Source organism: Oncorhynchus mykiss, chromosome 8, assembly GCF_013265735.2.
Source record: "Oncorhynchus mykiss isolate Arlee chromosome 8, USDA_OmykA_1.1, whole genome shotgun sequence".
In the NCBI taxonomy this organism is placed as follows: Eukaryota; Metazoa; Chordata; class Actinopteri; order Salmoniformes; family Salmonidae; genus Oncorhynchus; species Oncorhynchus mykiss.
The window spans coordinates 88885109-88904117 of NC_048572.1; the positions used below are offsets into that span (position 1 = coordinate 88885109).

Sequence of the window (19009 nt, forward strand, 5' to 3'; positions counted from 1 at the left end):
CTGCCTGTTCACCCCGCTATCATCCAGAAGGCGAGGTCAGCACAGGTGCATCAAAGCTGGGACCGAGAGACTGAAAAACAGCTTCTAACTCAAGGCCATCAGACTGTTAAACAGCCATCAATAACATTGAGTGGCTGCTGCCAACATACTGACTCAAATCTCTAGCCAATTTAATAATAAAAAATTGGATGTATTAAATCACGAGTCACTTTAAAACAATGCCACTTCATATAATGTTTACATGCCCTACATTACTCATCTCATATGTATATACTGTACTCTATACCATCTACTGCATCTTGCCTGTGACGTTCGGCCATCGCTCATCCATATATTTATAAGTTTGTTACGAATCCCTTTTGGCCCGACAGTCTAGGGGGGGGATGGTAATGAGACCCGAAACATAACTCATGTAAATTATAATTGTGACAAAGTAAAAGTGTGAACGTAATAACCACGACAACCGAAATACCGTCAAACTCAGGGTTTATTTATAAACACACGGTAATGGGGGGAGCAGGAAAAGGGGCTGAGCTGGACCCAAGGAAAGAAACAATAAGTATGCAAAACACCCCTAAGCTAGACTAGCCTACTTTAACAATAGCTAACTAACCAAAAATACAGTGGGTGGTCCGCCCAGTTCTAACTAGTGTATTTAACAAAGTTCACCTACGGGTAGTGTATGCCCATGGGCGACTTGTCTTGGTTTCCCCTTTTCCCACCAGCAACAAACACCATAACCAAAAACAATACTCACAGGAGATGACAAAGTGCTATGGAGGTGCTCAAACAAAAGAGAGGTTAATTAATACACAGAGAGCGAGTGAAGAACAGAGATCTACCAACATGGCATTTACAAAGAGATTGAGCTACTGAAATCTATGAAGAACAGAGATCTACCAACATGGCATTTACAAAGATATTGAGCTACTGAAATCTATGTAGAACAGAGAACTACAAAAATGGCATTTACAAAGAGACTGAGCTCAAATGCAAACAAATGATGGGGTTTTTAAACCATGGGGAAGGAACTGTGATAGGGTAGGAAACAGGAGGAGGTGTGTCTTCTGATTGATGGGTTGATTGTTGACTGATTGGGGAGTGATGATTTTCACCTGTGAGGGGAGAAGGAGAGAAAAGAAACACACACACAGGTTACTTGTATCCGTAACAGTACATATTCTTATTCATTCCTTTACACTTGTGTGTATAAGGTAGTTGTTGTAAAATTGTTAGATTACGTGTTAGATATTACTGCATGGTCGGAACTAGAAGCACAAGCATTTCGCTACACTCGCATTAACATCTGCTAACCATGTGTATGTGACCAATACATTTTGATTTGTTTGTGAACAGAGCCACAGGACCAGCTTGCTTAGGGGATTATTCTCCAGGTTCATCTCTCTGCAGGTAATGACTTTGTAATGGAAGGTTTGGGAATCGCTTCCTTTTACGTGGTTGTAGAATTGAACGACTCTTTTCTGGATTTTGATAATTAGCAGGTATCGGCCTAATTCTGCTCTGCATGCATTATTTGATATTTTACATTGTACACACAGAGTCTCAATTTGGTGTTTGTCCCATTTTGTGAATTTATGGTTGGTGAGCGGACCCCAGACCTCACAACCATAAAGGGCAATGGGTTCTATAACTGATTCAAGTATTTTTTTAGCCAGATCCTAATTGATATGTTTCATTTTATGTTCCTTTTGAAGGCTTCTTGCCTTGCCTCTCAGATTGTTCACAGCTTTGTGGAAGTTACCTGTGGAGCTGATGTTTAGGCCGAGGTATGTATAGTTTGTGTGCTCTAGGGCAGGTATTTCCCCCAGGGGTACGCACAAAGCCGTTGGGGGTACGCACAAAGCCGTTGGGGGTACGCACAAAGCCGTTGGGGGTACGCACAAAGCCGTTGGGGGTACGCACAAAGCCGTTGGGGGTACGCACAAAGCCGTTGGGGGTACGCACAAAGCCGTTGGGGGTACGCACAAAGCCGTTGGGGGTACGCACAAAGCCGTTGGGGGTACGCCAAATGAAAATGTGATTCACATTTATTTGTTAAAACAACAAAAAAATTTGTAGTTAAAAAAAATAAAAAATCTTCACATTTATAGCTCTCTGATTGACCAGTGTCTACAGCCTGTTAGCACAGAGATGATGCATTCTGGGAGTTTTAATGAGATGAGGAGCAGCTATTCTTGGTGCTGTCTGTGTGTGTGTGTGTGTGTGTGTGTGTGTGTGTGCCCGTAAAGCATGTAGCATATTGTAGGAGAAAATTCATGACTTATGGGTGATTTTTCTGTATCTAGACTGTTCTCCCAGAAGTAGTAAGCAGAATCAACATAGGGTTAATTTAGAGACATGTGCAAGCAGAATCAACATAGGGTTAATTTAGAGACATGTGCAAGCAGAATCAACATAGGGTTAATTTAGAGACATGTGCAAGCAGAATCAACATAGGGTTAATTTAGAGACATGTGCAAGCAGAATCAACATAGGGTTAATTTAGAGACATGTGCAAGCAGAATAAAGGCTGAGCTCAGGCGAATGAGAGCTGGGTCAACATGGAGTTAATCACCAGACATGTAAAAACAAGAACGGAAGCAGAAAATGTATGCCTGTGCTGTTGTAGGCCTGAGGGAAGTCATTACCTGGTCCTGTGACTGGCTTTAAGGCATGTAGTTGTATTGTATACAGTTGAAGTCAGAAGTTTACATACACTTATGTTGGAGTCATTGAAACTTGTTTTTCAACCACTTCACAAATTTCTATAGTTTTGGCAAGTCGGTTAGGACATCTACTTTGTGCATGACAAGTAATTTTTCCAACAATTGTTTACAGACAGATTATTTCACTTATAATTCACTGTATCACATTTCCAGTGGGTCAGAAGTTTACACACACTGAGTTGACTGTGCCTTTTAAACAGCTTGGAAAATTCCAGAAAATTATGTCATGGCTTTAGAAGCTTCTGATAGGCTAATTGACATAATTTGAGTCAATTGGAGGTGTACCTGTGGATGTATTTCAAGGCCTACCTTCAAACTCAGTGCCTCTTTGCTTGACATCATTGGAAAATCAAAAGAAATCAGCCAAGAACTCTGAAAACAAATTGTAGACCTCCACAAGTCTGGTTCATCCTTGGGAGACATTTCCAAATGCCTGAAGGTACCACGTTCATCTGTACAAACAATAGTACGCAAGTATAAACACCATGGGACCACACAGCCGCCATACCGCTCAGGAAGGAGACGCGTTCGTACTTTGGTGCGAAAAGTGCAAATCAATCCCAGAACAACAGCAAAGGACCTTGTGAAGATGCTGGAGGAAACGGGTACAAAAGTATCAATATCCACAGTAAAACGAGTCCTATATCAACATAACCTGAAAGGCCGCTCAGCAAGGAAGAAGTCACTGCTCCAAAACCGCCATAAAAAAGCCAGACTACGGTTTGCAACTGCACATGGGTACAAAGATTATACTTTTTGGAGAAATTTCCTCGGGTCTGATGAAACAAAAATAGAACTGTTTGGCCATAATGACCATCGTTATGTTTGGAGGAAAAAGGGGGAGGCTTGCAAGCTGAAGAACACCCATCCCAACTGTGAAGCAGGGGGGGGGGGGGGGGGGACCAATACTCTAGTCAAGGGAGGCAGTATGACCAGACACATACTGTATCGAGCTTCATTGGAAATCTATACAGAGAGCTGGTCAATTCCTGTTTCCAAACCCTTATTGCAACATTAGTTGACAAATATGTTCCCGTGTGTTTTCTCTAATGGGACACGCGACACGTCCACCGTTATGTTTGCTGAGGAAGCAAAGTGTGAAATAAACATATTGACACTGTTTGACATTGTTGACCTACTGACAACAGTTGGTGTTAAAGGAAGCTAAATTATCCAGATCCTAAGAGCTGATATCTGACCTAAATACACCTCCATCTTGTTGTTTGCTGATGCAGCAACTTTCAGGTTTGGACTAAAAAAGACTGGAGGTGTGGTGTACTTAGGTGTCAATATGTTTATTTCACACTGGACTGGTGACCTCCATCTAGACCAGAATACAGAGACACATCAGGACTGGTGACCTCCATCTAGACCAGAATACAGAGACACATCAGGACTGGTGACCTCCATCTAGACCAGAATACAGAGACGCATCAGGACTGGTGACCTCCATCTAGACCAGTGAGAGGTCAGAGACACATCAGGACTGGTGACCTCCATCTAGACCAGAATACAGAGACGCATCAGGACTGGTGACCTCCATCTAGACCAGAATACAGAGACACATCAGGACTGGTGACCTCCATCTAGACCAGTGAGAGGACAGAGACACATCAGGACTGGTGACCTCCATCTAGACCAGAATACAGAGACACATCAGAACTGGTGACCTCCATCTAGACCAGAATACAGAGACACATCAGGACTGGTGACCTCCATCTAGACCAGTGAGAGGTCAGAGACACATCAGGACTGGTGACCTCCATCTAGACCAGAATACAGAGACACATCAGGACTGATGATCTCCATCTAGACCAGAATACAGAGACGCATCAGGACTGGTGACCTCCATCTAGACCATTATACAGAGACATCAGGACTGGTGACCTCCATCTAGACCAGAATACAGAGATACATCAGGACTGGTGACCTCCATCTAGACCAGTGAGAGGACAGAGACACATCAGGACTGGTGACCTCCATCTAGACCAGAATACAGAGACGCATCAGGACTGGTGACCTCCATCTAGACCAGAATACTGAGACGCATCAGGACTGGTGACCTCCATCTAGACCAGTGAGAGGTCAGAGACACATCAGGACTGGCGACCTCCATCTAGACCAGTGAGAGGACAGAGACACATCAGCGGATATCTTTAAGCAGGTACAAAACGGGAGATACATGTTTTTTTTTAAATGAGGTGAAACAGTAACCTTGTCCTATTCTCGTGTTGCCATACCAATGTCATATCATTGTCCCGCCTCCCTTGTAGGTTTGGAGAATGTTGTATTGTAAAAACTTTTTGAACAGCGACGAGATTGATTGGATGTTACATTTCAAGAACCCTCCCCCCCACGTGCGCATTGAAGTGGGTGGTAGGAGTTATGTTTGTCACCGTTTTCTGACCGGGTAGGATATAGTTTTTGAGGGAAGTTGTTCCGTATGCTAGCTAGTTGGCAACATTGCAGAAAATGGAAGAAAAACACAAGGATGTTTTTCCTCTATGTTATCAGAAGTGTGCTCTATACAAAAAAATAGTTTGAATTTCCGGACCATTGCTGTCATTTTGTCAAGCCAAACATGTTCTGTTACAAAACGGTTTGCTACAGGGCTCTCAAGTGGCGCTGCGGTCTAAGGCACTGCCTCTTAGTGTAAGAGGCGTCGCTACAGTCCCTGGTTTGAATCCGGGCTGTATCACATTCGGCCGCGATTGGGAGTCCCATAGGGCGATGCACAATTGGCCCAGCGTTACCTGAGTTTGGCCGGGGTAGGCCGTCATTGTAAATAAGAATTTGTTCTTAACTGACTTGCCTAGTTAAATAAAGGTAAAATAAATTTGTAAAAAATAATAATTTGTGCCCTACTGAACACAACCCCGGAGAGACAGAGATACAGTATGTGAAGGGAGTAGATTTGGGTGGTATACTGTATATACCAGGTGAAGGGAGTAGGTTTGGGTGGTATACTGTATATACCAGGTGAAGGGAGTAGGTTTGGGTGGTATACTGTATATACCAGGTGAAGGGGAGTAGGTTTGGGTGGTATACTGTATATACCAGGTGAAGGGAGTAGGTTTGGGTGGTATACTGTATATACCAGGTGAAGGGGAGTAGGTTTGGGTGGTATACTGTATATACCAGGTGAAGGGAGTAGGTTTGGGTGGTATACTGTATATACCAGGTGAAGGGGAGTAGGTTTGGGTGGTATACTGTATATACCAGGTGAAGGGAGTAGGTTTGGGTGGTATACTGTATATACCAGGTGAAGGGGAGTAGGTTTGGGTGGTATACTGTATATACCAGGTGAAGGGGAGTAGGTTTGGGTGGTATACTGTATATACCAGGTGAAGGGAGTAGGTTTGGGTGGTATACTGTATATACCAGGTGAAGGGGAGTAGGTTTGGGTGGTATACTGTATATACCAGGTGAAGGAGTAGGTTTGGGTGGTATACTGTATATACCAGGTGAAGGGAGTAGGTTTGGGTGGTATACTGTATATACCAGGTGAAGGGGAGTAGGTTTGGGTGGTATACTGTATATACCAGGTGAAGGGAGTAGGTTTGGGTGGTATACTGTATATACCAGGTGAAGGGAGCAGGTTTGGGTGGTATACTGTATATACCAGGTGAAGGGAGTAGGTTTGGGTGGTATACTGTATATACCAGGTGAAGGGAGTAGGTTTGGGTGGTATACTGTATATACCAGGTGAAGGGGAGTAGGTTTGGGTGGTATACTGTATATACCAGGTGAAGGGAGCAGGTTTGGGTGGTATACTGTATATACCAGGTGAAGGAGTAGGTTTGGGTGGTATACTGTATATACCAGGTGAAGGGAGTAGGTTTGGGTGGTATACTGTATATACCAGGTGAAGGGTGCAGGTTTGGGTGGTGTACTGTATATACCAGGTGAAGGAGTAGGTTTGGGTGGTATACTGTATATACCAGGTGAAGGGAGTAGGTTTGGGTGGTATACTGTATATACCAGGTGAAGGGAGTAGGTTTGGGTGGTATACTGTATATACCAGGTGAAGGGAGTAGGTTTGGGTGGTATACTGTATATACCAGGTGAAGGGAGTAGGTTTGGGTGGTATACTGTATATACCAGGTGAAGGGAGTAGGTTTGGGTGGTATACTGTATATACCAGGTGAAGGGAGTAGGTTTGGGTGGTATACTGTATATACCAGGTGAAGGAGTAGGTTTGGGTGGTATACTGTATATACCAGGTGAAGGAGTAGGTTTGGGTGGTATACTGTATATACCAGGTGAAGGGAGTAGGTTTGGGTGGTATACTGTATATACCAGGTGAAGGGAATAGGTTTGGGTGGTATACTGTATATACCAGGTGAAGGAGTAGGTTTGGGTGGTATACTGTATATACCAGGTGAAGGGAGTAGGTTTGGGTGGTATACTGTATATACCAGGTGAAGGGAGCAGGTTTGGGTGGTATACTGTATATACCAGGTGAAGGGAGTAGGTTTGGGTGGTATACTGTATATACCAGGTGAAGGGAGTAGGTTTGGGTGGTATACTGTATATACCAGGTGTAGGAGTAGGTTTGGGTGGTATACTGTATATACCAGGTGAAGGGAGTAGGTTTGGGTGGTATACTGTATATACCAGGTGAAGGGAGTAGGTTTGGGTGGTATACTGTATATACCAGGTGAAGAGAGTATGTTTGGGTGGTATACTGTATATACCAGGTGAAGGGAGTAGGTTTGGGTGGTATACTGTATATACCAGGTGAAGGAGTAGGTTTGGGTGGTATACTGTATATACCAGGTGAAGGAGTAGGCTTGGGTGGTATACTGTATATACCAGGTGAAGGGAGTAGGTTTGGGTGGTATACTGTATATACCAGGTGAAGGGAGTAGGTTTGGGTGGTATACTGTATATACCAGGTGAAGGAGTAGGTTTGGGTGGTATACTGTATATACCAGGTGAAGGGAGCAGGTGTGGGTGGTATACTGTATATACCAGGTGAAGGGAGCAGGTGTGGGTGGTATACTGTATATACCAGGTGAAGGGAGCAGGTGTGGGTGGTATACTGTATATACCAGGTGAAGGGAGTGCATTTTACAGGAGAAAAGAACAAGAAGCCCCACATCAGTCAGAGCGCTGTCTGCTGAGAAAATGCTTGTTTGTGAATTGTCATGCGTGGAGAAGTGCTACTGAAGCACAAAATGAGTCTGAAGCCTAGTAGAAATTACAATAAGAAGCCTCTAAGATCTGCGTTTACAAAAATTTTCCTGCGTAAAATAACGCAGTTTCTGCATTATAACACGACCCCTACGTTGAACTTTCTATCTCGTTTAAGTGGCTGAATTAATAAGGTGATGGGGCATCATGTTGCGTTAGCTTCCTGCCGTGTTTGAGAAGTCAAAGCCCTTCGGATCGGTTATCTGTGCAGCTGCTACTGTTATCCGTTTTACTTCCTTGTTTTTTTCTCCTCTCCGTTCTCTGCTCCTCCGCCCTCTTCTCAGAGCAGGCTTGTTGCCATAGCGACTCCAGAGCCTGTACGGTTCTTCCTCCAAAAAGTTGTTAATTTGCATAATGTCTCTCGTTCACATTCGCTTGTAAAATGTCTAAACTCACCAAAAAATAACATTCGGTAGCTCATACCTATAGATGTATAACTTCATGCAATTCATTTATTTTCCTTTGCGCTCATTTCCATATTTAGCCAGCAGCCTACATGGAAATTTGCATTACTTGTGCAAATGTTGTTAGCATGGAGAGAAAGACAGGATATAGAGAGAGGTAGACACAGTGAGGGAGGTGTAGATAACTCTCCGTGTTGTTGTTTGTTTAGTGTTTTCCAATTTTCCCTGAAGGGGTTATATTCTATGGATTCTTCAATTACATTGAGCTGATTTCTGATGTACTGAACCTCCTTTTTTCCGTAGTGTATTTCTGTATTGTTTTAGTGATTCACTATAATGAAGGCGTAGACTCTCTGGGTCTATGTTTTTGGTTGGACAGGATTCTCAATTTCTTTCTTAGGTTTTTTGCATTCTTCATCAAACCATTTGTCATTGATGTTCATTTTCTTAGGTTGTCTGCTTGATTTGATAGGGAAGCTGAGAGGTCAAATATACTGTTTAGGTTTTCTCCTGACAAGTTTACACCTTCACTATTACAGTGAAATGTTTTGTCCAGGAAGTTGTCTAAAAGAGAGTGAATTTGTTGTTGCCTAATTGTGTTTTGGTAGGTTTCCAAACTACATTCCTTCCATCTATAGCATTTCTTAATATTATTCAGTTATTTTGGCTTTGATGCCTCATGATTGAGTATTGCTCTGTTCAAGTAGACTGTGATTTTGCTGTGGTCTGATAGGGGTGTCAGTGGGCTGACTGTGATCTGATAGGGGTGTCGGTGGGCTGACTGTGATCTGATAGGGGTGTCAGTGGGCTGACTGTGATCTGATAGGGGTGTCGGTGGGCTGACTGTGGTCTGATAGGGGTGTCAGTGGGGTGGGGTGTCAGTGGGCTGACTGTGGTCTGATAGGGGTGTCAGTGGGCTGACTGTGGTCTGATAGGGGAGTCAGTGGGCTGACTGTGGTCTGATAGGGGAGTCAGTTGGGTGGGGTGTCATTGGGCTGACTGTGGTCTGATAGGGGTGTCATTGGGCTGACTGTGATCTGATAGGGGTGTCAGTGGGGTGGGGTGTCATTGGGCTGACTGGTCTGATAGGGGTGTCATTGGGCTGACTGTGATCTGATAGGGGTGTCATTGGGCTGACTGTGGTCTGATAGGGGTGTCAGTGGGCTGACTGTGGTCTGATAGGGGTGTCAGTGGGCTGACTGTGATCTGATAGGGGTGTCGGTGGGCTGACAGTGAACGCTCTGAGAGACTCTGGGTTGAGGTCCGTGATAAAGTAGTCTACAGTACTACTGCCTAGAGATGAGCTATAGGAGGAGTAGGAGTCCCGTAGGAGTCCCCTCGAAGCCTGCCATTGACTATGTACATACCCAGCATGCGACAGAGCTGCATACGTTTTGTTGGTTATGTGGTCATAGTACCAATGTAACAGTTTTGTTTCTGTCCCCCTCCTCGCCCCAATCTGGACTCGAACCACGGACCCTCTGCACACATCAACAACTGACACCCTCGAAGCATCGTTACCCATCACTCCACAAAAAGCTGCAGCCCTTGCAAAGCAAAGGGGGAACAACTACTTCAAGGTCTCAGAGCGAGTGATGTCACCGATTGAAACGCTATTAGCCGCGCACCCCGCTAACTAGCTAGCCATTTCACACCGGTTACACCTAGGGGGGCATATGGGGGAGGGAATGCTGTCATCTTCAGGTAGGTGTTTGTCCCCGTGTGCTGAGGGTGTCAGGTTCTTGTCCTGTTCTGGTATTTAGGTCGCCACAGACTAGTACCATGTCCCTGAGCCTGGAAATGGTTGATCTCCCCCTCCAGGATGGAGAAACTGTCTTCATTAAAGTATGGGGATTCTATTAGGGGGATTTAGGTAGCACACAGGAGGACAGTTTTCTCTGTTGAGATAATTATCTTATTCATTTCTAGCCAGATGTAGGTTAGGGCTGCTCTATACCCGAGTCCCTTCCCTGTTTCACACCAGGTAGTTTGGTGGATGGGACTACCAGCTCTCTGTAACCTAGAGGACAACCAGTGGGTCCATCTCCTCTATACCACCCACCTGGTAGTGTGGTGGATGGGACTACCAGCTCTCTGTAACCTAGAGGACAACCAGTGGGTCCGTCTCCTCTATACCACCCACCTGGTAGTGTGGTGGATGGGACTACCAGCTCTCTGTAACCTAGAGGACAACCAGTGGGTCCATCTCCACTATACCACCCACCTGGTAGTGTGGTGGATGGGACTACCAGCTCTCTGTAACCTAGAGGACAACCAGTGGGTCCATCTCCTCTATACCACCCACCTGGTAGTGTGGTGGATGGGACTACCAGCTCTCTGTAACCTAGAGGACAACCAGTGGGTCCGTCTCCTCTATACCACCCACCTGGTAGTGTGGTGGATGGGACTACCAGCTCTCTGTAACCTAGAGGACAACCAGTGGGTCCATCTCCACTATACCACCCACCTGGTAGTGTGGTGGATGGGACTACCAGCTCTCTGTAACCTAGAGGACAACCAGTGGGTCCGTCTCCTCTATACCACCCACCTGGTAGTGTGGTGGATGGGACTACCAGCTCTCTGTAACCTAGAGGACAACCAGTGGGTCCATCTCCTCTATACCACCCACCTGGTAGTGTGGTGGATGGGACTACCAGCTCTCTGTAACCTAGAGGGCAACCAGTGGGTCTGTCTCCTCTATACCACCCACCTGGTAGTGTGGTGGATGGGACTACCAGCTCTCTGTAACCTAGAGGACAACCAGTGGGTCCGTCTCCTCTATACCAGGTTTCTTGTAGAATGACAATGTCTGTATTTCCAATTTAATTGATGAAGTCTGGGTTCCTGCTCTTTAGGCCAAATGCAGATGACCTCTGACCTTGTATATTCCAGAATGAGACAGTAAAAGCCATAGTGTCTAGTGTTGTTGTTGTTGTTGTTTTCGTGTGGTTTAGGCCCGGACCATCACAGTCGGTGCGAGCAGAGCATGTTGAGTATCTGATACATACCTCTTAGATACATACCTGAGAAAGTCTCTCAATTTAGCATACTTAATGGTCTTCTGATGGTTGATGAGCTCCTCATTGTATTCAAGGTGGTTAGGGTTAGGCTTATGCCCCCAGAGCATTCATACCTGGCCCAGTGGGGAATCAACGAGCAGTTTGTACTTCACAGAGCCTTGGAAGTTACCGTTTTCTTTTTAAATCACTTTGGTACAATTTTCACAAGCATGTCGTTCAGCACAAAATCACAAACAGATCAGAGTGGCTCATGTTTCGAAACTCTAAAGCACATTTTCAATTGACTGAGTCACAGAAAACAAATTCACAAAGTCACTTGTTCACTGCACCAAATCACTTTCAATTAGGATACAAATTCGATCTAATTATCTGCTTTTCAAAATGCAATATTCACTTTACTTTTGATATGATTTTCTTGTTATGTTAACAATACAACATCAAACTGCTCAAAACTGATAGCTATTAAACCCTAATTACATAGTGCCTAGTTAAAACTGATAGCTATTAAACCCTAATTACATAGTGCCTAGTTAAAACTGATAGCTATTAAACCCTAATTACATAGTGCCTAGTTAAAACTGATAGCTATTAAACCCTAATTACATAGTGCCTAGTTAAAACTGATAGCTATTAACCCCTAATTACATAGTGCCTAGTTAAAACTGATAGCTATTAACCCCTAATTACATAGTGCCTAGTTAAAACTGATAGCTATTAAACCCTAATTACATAGTGCCTAGTTAAAACGGATAGCTATTAAACCCTAATTACATAGTGCCTAGTTAAAACTGATAGCTATTAAACCCTAATTACATAGTGCCTAGTTAACGTATATAGTTTGATAACTGCTGAACCTTGTAAATGTCTTATTTTATTCCTCATCTATTCATGTTTATACCTTACATTTCAGTCAGTTAGAAGAGGCTCTTATCCAGAGTGACTGACAGAATCAGTTACGGTGAACTGCCTTGCTCCAGGAAACCAAATTATATGGGCAGTTTGATGGGGGGGCAGGTAGACTGGGGGGGAGGCAGGTAGGCTGGGGGTGAGGCAGGTAGTCTGGAGGGGCGGCAGGTAGACTGGGGGGGAGGCAGGTAGACTGGTGGTTACGGTGAACTGCCTTGCTCCAGGAAACCAAATTATATGGGCAGTTTGATGGGGGGGCAGGTAGACTGGGGGGGAGGCAGGTAGACTGGTGGTTACGGTGAACTGCCTTGCTCCAGGAAACCAAATTATATGGGCAGTTTGATGGGGGGGCAGGTAGACTGGTGGTTAGAGTGTAGAGGCGGCAGGTAGACTGGTGGTTAGAGTGTAGGGGGGGCAGGTAGCCTAGTGGTTAGAGTGTAGGGGGGGCAGGTAGACTGGCGGGGCGGCAGGTAGACTGGTGGTTAGAGTGTAGATGGGGCAGGTAGACTAGTGGTTAGAGTGTAGGGGGGGCAGGTAGACTGGCGGGGAGGCAGGTAGACTAGTGGTTAGAGTGTAGGGGGGGCAGGTAGACTGGCGGGGCGGCAGGTAGACTGGTGGTTAGAGTGTAGGGGCGGCAGGTAGACTGGTGGTTAGAGTGTAGGGGGGGCAGGTAGCCTAGTGGTTAGAGTGTAGGGGGGGCAGGTAGACTGGCGGGGCGGCAGGTAGACTGGTGGTTAGAGTGTAGAGGGGGCAGGTAGACTAGTGGTTAGAGTGTAGGGGGGGCAGGTAGACTGGCGGGGCGGCAGGTAGACTGGTGGTTAGAGTGTAGGGGGGGCAGGTAGACTGGTGGTTAGAGTGTAGGGGGGGCAGGTAGACTGGCGGGGCGGCAGGTAGACTGGTGGTTAGAGTGTAGAGGCGGCAGGTAGACTAGTGGTTAGAGTGTAGTGGAGGCAGGTAGCCTAGTGGTTAGAGTGTAGGGGCGGCAGGTAGCCTAGTGGTTAGAGTGGAGGGGTGGCAGGTAGCCTAGTGGTTAGAGTGTAGGGGCGGCAGGTAGACTAGTGGTTAGAGTGTAGGGGCGGCAGGTAGACTAGTGGTTAGAGTGTAGGGGGGCAGGTAGCCTAGTGGTTAGAGTGTAGGGGGGGCAGGTAGCCTAGTGGTTAGAGTGTAGGGGCGGCAGGTAGCCTAGTGGTTAGAGTGTAGGGGCGGCAGGTAGCCTAGTGGTTAGAGTGTAGGGGCGGCAGGTAGACTAGTGGTTAGAGTGTAGGGGGGGCAGGTAGCCTAGTGGTTAGAGTGTAGGAGGGGCAGGTAGACTAGTGGTTAGAGTGTAGGGGGGGCAGGTAGCCTAGTGGTTAGAGTGTAGGGGGGGCAGGTAGCCTAGTGGTTAGAGTGTAGGGGGGGCAGGTAGCCTAGTGGTTAGAGTGTAGGGGGGGCAGGTAGCCTAGTGGTTAGAGTGTAGGGGGGGCAGGTAAACTAGTGGTTAGAGTGTAGGGGGGGCAGGTAGACTAGTGGTTAGAGTGTAGGGGGGGCAGGTAGACTAGTGGTTATAGTGTAGGGGGGCAGGTAGACTTGTGGTTAGAGTGTAGGGGGGACAGGTAGACTAGTGGTTAGAGTGTAGGGGGGGCAGGTAGACTAGTGGTTAGAGTGTAGGGGGGGCAGGTAGCCTAGTGGTTAGAGTGTAGGGGGCAGGTAGCCTAGTGGTTAGAGTGTAGCGGGGGCAGGTAGCCTAGTGGTTAGAGCGTTGGGCCAGTAACCGAACGGTTGAGAATCCCCGAGCTGACAAGGTAAAAATATGTCATTCTGCCAATGAAACAAGGCAGTTAACCCACTGTTACTAGGCCGTCATTGTAAGTAAGAATGTTCTTAACTGACTTGCCTGGTTAAATAAATAAAGGTTATAAAAAAAACGATATGGATGTGTCTGTAAATGATACATCCTCATTCTCCATCAGCCAGTGTGCTTCAATAGGTGGAAAGTGGAAAGAGTCACTCTCTGTGCTGCCATTATGAATGATAGTGTTGTGTACAATGTACTGCTGAAATACCTGTGTTGTTTCTAACAATATATTCCACCCATTATCGGAATTTCATTGATACACTGTAAGCAAAGAGACAGGCAATACCGTATGAGTTAATAAGTCGTATATAAAAAGTTGCTCTTGTACAACATGTTTTTAAAGTAGCCAACTGTTTTATTTCTGATGATTGTTTAAGGATAATGAAAATGTAAAAGACTGACACATTTCTCAGACTGCCAAATGATAAACTGTCGCACAACTGTTATCCCCTGGGTATTTATACCCGGGTTCTCTGTTTGTCTGTTGCCAGTTCATCTTGTCAGGTCTTACCAGCCTGCTTTCCCATCTCCCTTTTTTTCTCAAGTTCTGTTTCCTAGTTTTCCCGGTTCTGACTATTCTGTCTGCCCTGATCTCCGAGCCTGCCTGCCGTTCTGTATCTGCCTGACTCTGACCTGATCACGAACCCTTGCCTGTCCTCCACCTGCCCCATGTTTGTAATAAATTATCTGAGAACTGTACCATCTGTACTATCTGCCTCCTGAGTCGTGATAGAAAACTTTATGTCAAGTTATAGTGAAATTCTGGAAAATGATAATATAATAAATTATATTGACGATCTATTCTTTCTATTCAGTACTTCAAAAATAACATAAATGTGTATCTTGTATTTTTGCTATTGGATTAAACTTAAAATGCCTAGATGGTGGTAACAGGACCCCTCCAGGCTAAATAAACTACTGTTCTGACCAGCCATAACATGACCCCTCCAGGCTAAATAAACTACTGTTCTGACCAGCCATAACATGACCCCTCCAGGCTAAATAAACTACTGTTCTGACCAGCCATAACATGACCCCTCCAGGCTGAATAAACTACTGTTCTGACCAGCCATAACATGACCCCTCCAGGCTGAATAAACTACTGTTCTGACCAGCCATAACATGACCCCTCCAGGCTGAATACATAACATGACCCCTCCAGGCTGAATAAACTACTGTTCTGACCAGCCATAACATGACCCCTCCAGACTGAATACACTACTGTTCTGACCAGCATAACATGACCCCTCCAGGCTGAATAAACTACTGTTCTGACCAGTATAACATGACCCCTCCAGGCTAAATAAACTACTCTTCTGACCAGCATAACATGACCCCTCCAGACTGAATAAACTACTGTTCTGACCAGCCATAACATGACCCCTCCAGGCTGAATAAACTACTGTTCTGACCAGCATAACATGACCCCTCCAGACTGAATAAACTACTGTTCACCAGTATAACATGACCCCTCCAGGCTAAATAAACTACTGTTCTGACCAGCCATAACATGACCCCTCCAGGCTAAATAAACTACTGTTCTGACCAGCCATAACATGACCCCTCCAGGCTGAATAAACTACTGTTCTGACCAGCCATAACATGACCCCTCCAGGCTGAATAAACTACTCTTCTGACCAGCCATAACATGACCCCTCCAGACTGAATACACTACTGTTCTGACCAGCATAACATGACCCCTCCAGGCTAAATAAACTACTGTTCTGACCAGCCATAACATGACCCCTCCAGGCTGAATACACTACTGTTCTGACCAGCCATAACATGACCCCTCCAGTCTGAATACATAACATGACCCCTCCAGGCTGAATAAACTACTGTTCTGACCAGCCATAACATGTCCCCTCCAGGCTGAATAAACTACTGTTCTGACCAGCCATAACATGACCCCTCCAGGCTAAATAAACTACTGTTCTGACCAGCCATAACATGACCCCTCCAGGCTGAATAAACTACTGTTCTGACCAGCCATAACATGACCCCTCCAGGCTGAATAAACTACTGTTCTGACCAGCCATAACATGACCCCTCCAGACTGAATACACTACTGTTCTGACCAGCCATAACATGACCCCTCCAGACTGAATACACTACTGTTCTGACCAGCATAACATGACCCCTCCAGGCTGAATACATAAAATGACCCCTCCAGGCTGAATAAACTACTGTTCTGACCAGCCATAACATGACCCCTCCAGACTGAATACATAAAATGACCCCTCCAGGCTGAATAAACTACTGTTCTGACCAGCCATAACATGACCCCTCCAGACTGAATACACTACTGTTCTGACCAGCATAACATGACCCCTCCAGACTGAATACATAAAATGACCCCTCCAGGCTGAATAAACTACTGTTCTGACCAGCCATAACATGACCCCTCCAGGCTAAATAAACTACTCTTCTGACCAGCCATAACATGACCCCTCCAGGCTGAATAAACTACTTTTCTGACCAGCATAACATGACCCCTCCAGACTGAATAAACTACTGTTCTGACCAGCATAACATGACCCCTCCAGTCTGAATACATAACATGACCCCTCCAGACTGAATACATAACATGACCCCTCCAGACTGAATAAACTACTGTTCTGACCAGCCATAACATGACCCCTCCAGTCTGAATAAACTACTGTTCTGACCAGTATAACATGACCCCTCCAGACTGAATACATAACCTGACCCCTCCAGACTGAATACATAACATGACCCCTCCAGGCTAAATAAACTACTGTTCTGACCAGCATAACATGACCCCTCCAGGCTAAATAAACTACTGTTCTGACCAGCATAACATGACCCCTCCAGGCTGAATAAACTACTGTTCTGACCAGCATAACATGACCCCTCCAGACTGAATACATAAAATGACCCCTCCAGGCTGAATAAACTACTGTTCTGACCAGCCATAACATGACCCCTCCAGGCTAAATAAACTACTCTTCTGACCAGCCATAACATGACCCCTCCAGGCTGAATAAACTACTTTTCTGACCAGCATAACATGACCCCTCCAGACTGAATAAACTACTGTTCTGACCAGCATAACATGACCCCTCCAGGCTGAATACATAAAATGACCCCTCCAGGCTGAATAAACTACTGTTCTGACCAGCCATAACATGACCCCTCCAGACTGAATACATAAAATGACCCCTCCAGGCTGAATAAACTACTGTTCTGACCAGCCATAACATGACCCCTCCAGACTGAATACACTACTGTTCTGACCAGCATAACATGACCCCTCCAGACTGAATACATAAAATGACCCCTCCAGGCTGAATAAACTACTGTTCTGACCAGCCATAACATGACCCCTCCAGGCTAAATAAACTACTCTTCTGACCAGCCATAACATGACCCCTCCAGGCTGAATAAACTACTTTTCTGACCAGCATAACATGACCCCTCCAGACTGAATAAACTACTGTTCTGACCAGCATAACATGACCCCTCCAGTCTGAATACATAACATGACCCCTCCAGACTGAATACATAACATGACCCCTCCAGACTGAATAAACTACTGTTCTGACCAGCCATAACATGACCCCTCCAGTCTGAATAAACTACTGTTCTGACCAGTATAACATGACCCCTCCAGACTGAATACATAACCTGACCCCTCCAGACTGAATACATAACATGACCCCTCCAGTCTGAATCAGCACAGTTCTGGAAAAGGGTTGTGAATTTGGATGCAGCCCAACGTTGGTGTTGATGAGGAGAACCCTAGCCAGTATATAAATGGGTGGATGTATTGGCTAACGTTAGCCTTGTGGTTTATGTACAGGTGACCACGGCCGTGGTGAAGGTGGACGAGTACCTGCTAGAGATGGTGGTGTATCGTCAGGGGCGATCCATCGGAACCTCCTACCCCAAACTACTCAGCAACAACAACAGGGACCTGTAGTGGGGAGATCTACGCACCCTGATTCTGAAATCAGGCCCAAATGGAACCCTATTCCCTATGTAGTGCACTGCTTTCAACCAGGGCCCATAGGGCTAGGAGTGCACTATATAGGGAATAGGGTTCCATAGGACTCTGGTCTAAAGTAGTTCACTATATAGGGAATAGGGTTCCATATGGCTCTGGTCTAAAGTAGTGCACTATGTAGGGAATATCGTGCCATTTGGGGCCTAGTCAGAATCATCTGTCATGTTAAAGATTGATCATTGTCGTGTACTGTGTGTTTGACACCATATTGTTATTAGGTTGTGTCCTCCTCCATCAAATCCTTAACCTCGTTGCCAGGTTCAATGACTAATTACAGATCCTGGATCATTCATCATTTGCTCTGAACTATTATATTAGAGGTTACAGTTGATCCAGGACCAGGATTGTGTCTCTCTCTGCTACCAGCTCTCCTCTCTGTCCTGAATATTCTGTTCTGGTCCTTGGTCTTTCACAAAGCAGAGGGCTGTTTTTATTTCCTGTTAAGAAAACTACTAAAGCATTTTGACAATCCATTAAAACCTAGATTTACTATGATAGGAACCTGATTGTCTAACATTATATTAACAGTGTTGTACTCTTGTTTTTAACATATTACTTATGATTATTAAGTTTAATTTCTGCTTGAAGAAAATAAAACAAGTATACTATCTTATTTATTTCTCCTTTATTTAACCAGGTAGACCAGTTGAGAACAACTCATTTACAACTGAGACCTGGCCAAGATAAAGCAAAGCTGTGCGACACAAACAACAACACAGAGTTACACACGGAATAAACAAACATACAGTCAATAATACAGTAGAAAAGCTTCTCCTGTGATTTTCTTTTGAAGATTAAAACAAACAATGGTTACAGTACGTCTCCTCGGCAGAAAACAATACAATCCGGTCAGACTAGAGTATGTTAAACTACAATTTCCATGGAAAGATCTCAGG

The 19009-nt window shown here is 45.2% G+C and overlaps 1 long non-coding RNA gene across 1 annotated transcript; it reads left to right on the forward strand.

Annotated features, from left to right (window-relative positions):
- The first annotated feature begins 1725 nt into the window (after positions 1–1725).
- LOC118965580 lies at positions 1726–18726 on the forward strand. Its single transcript, XR_005052997.1, has 2 exons — positions 1726–1787; positions 17910–18726. It is a non-coding gene; the product is annotated as an uncharacterized LOC118965580 (long non-coding RNA).
- The last annotated feature ends 283 nt before the right edge of the window (positions 18727–19009 follow it).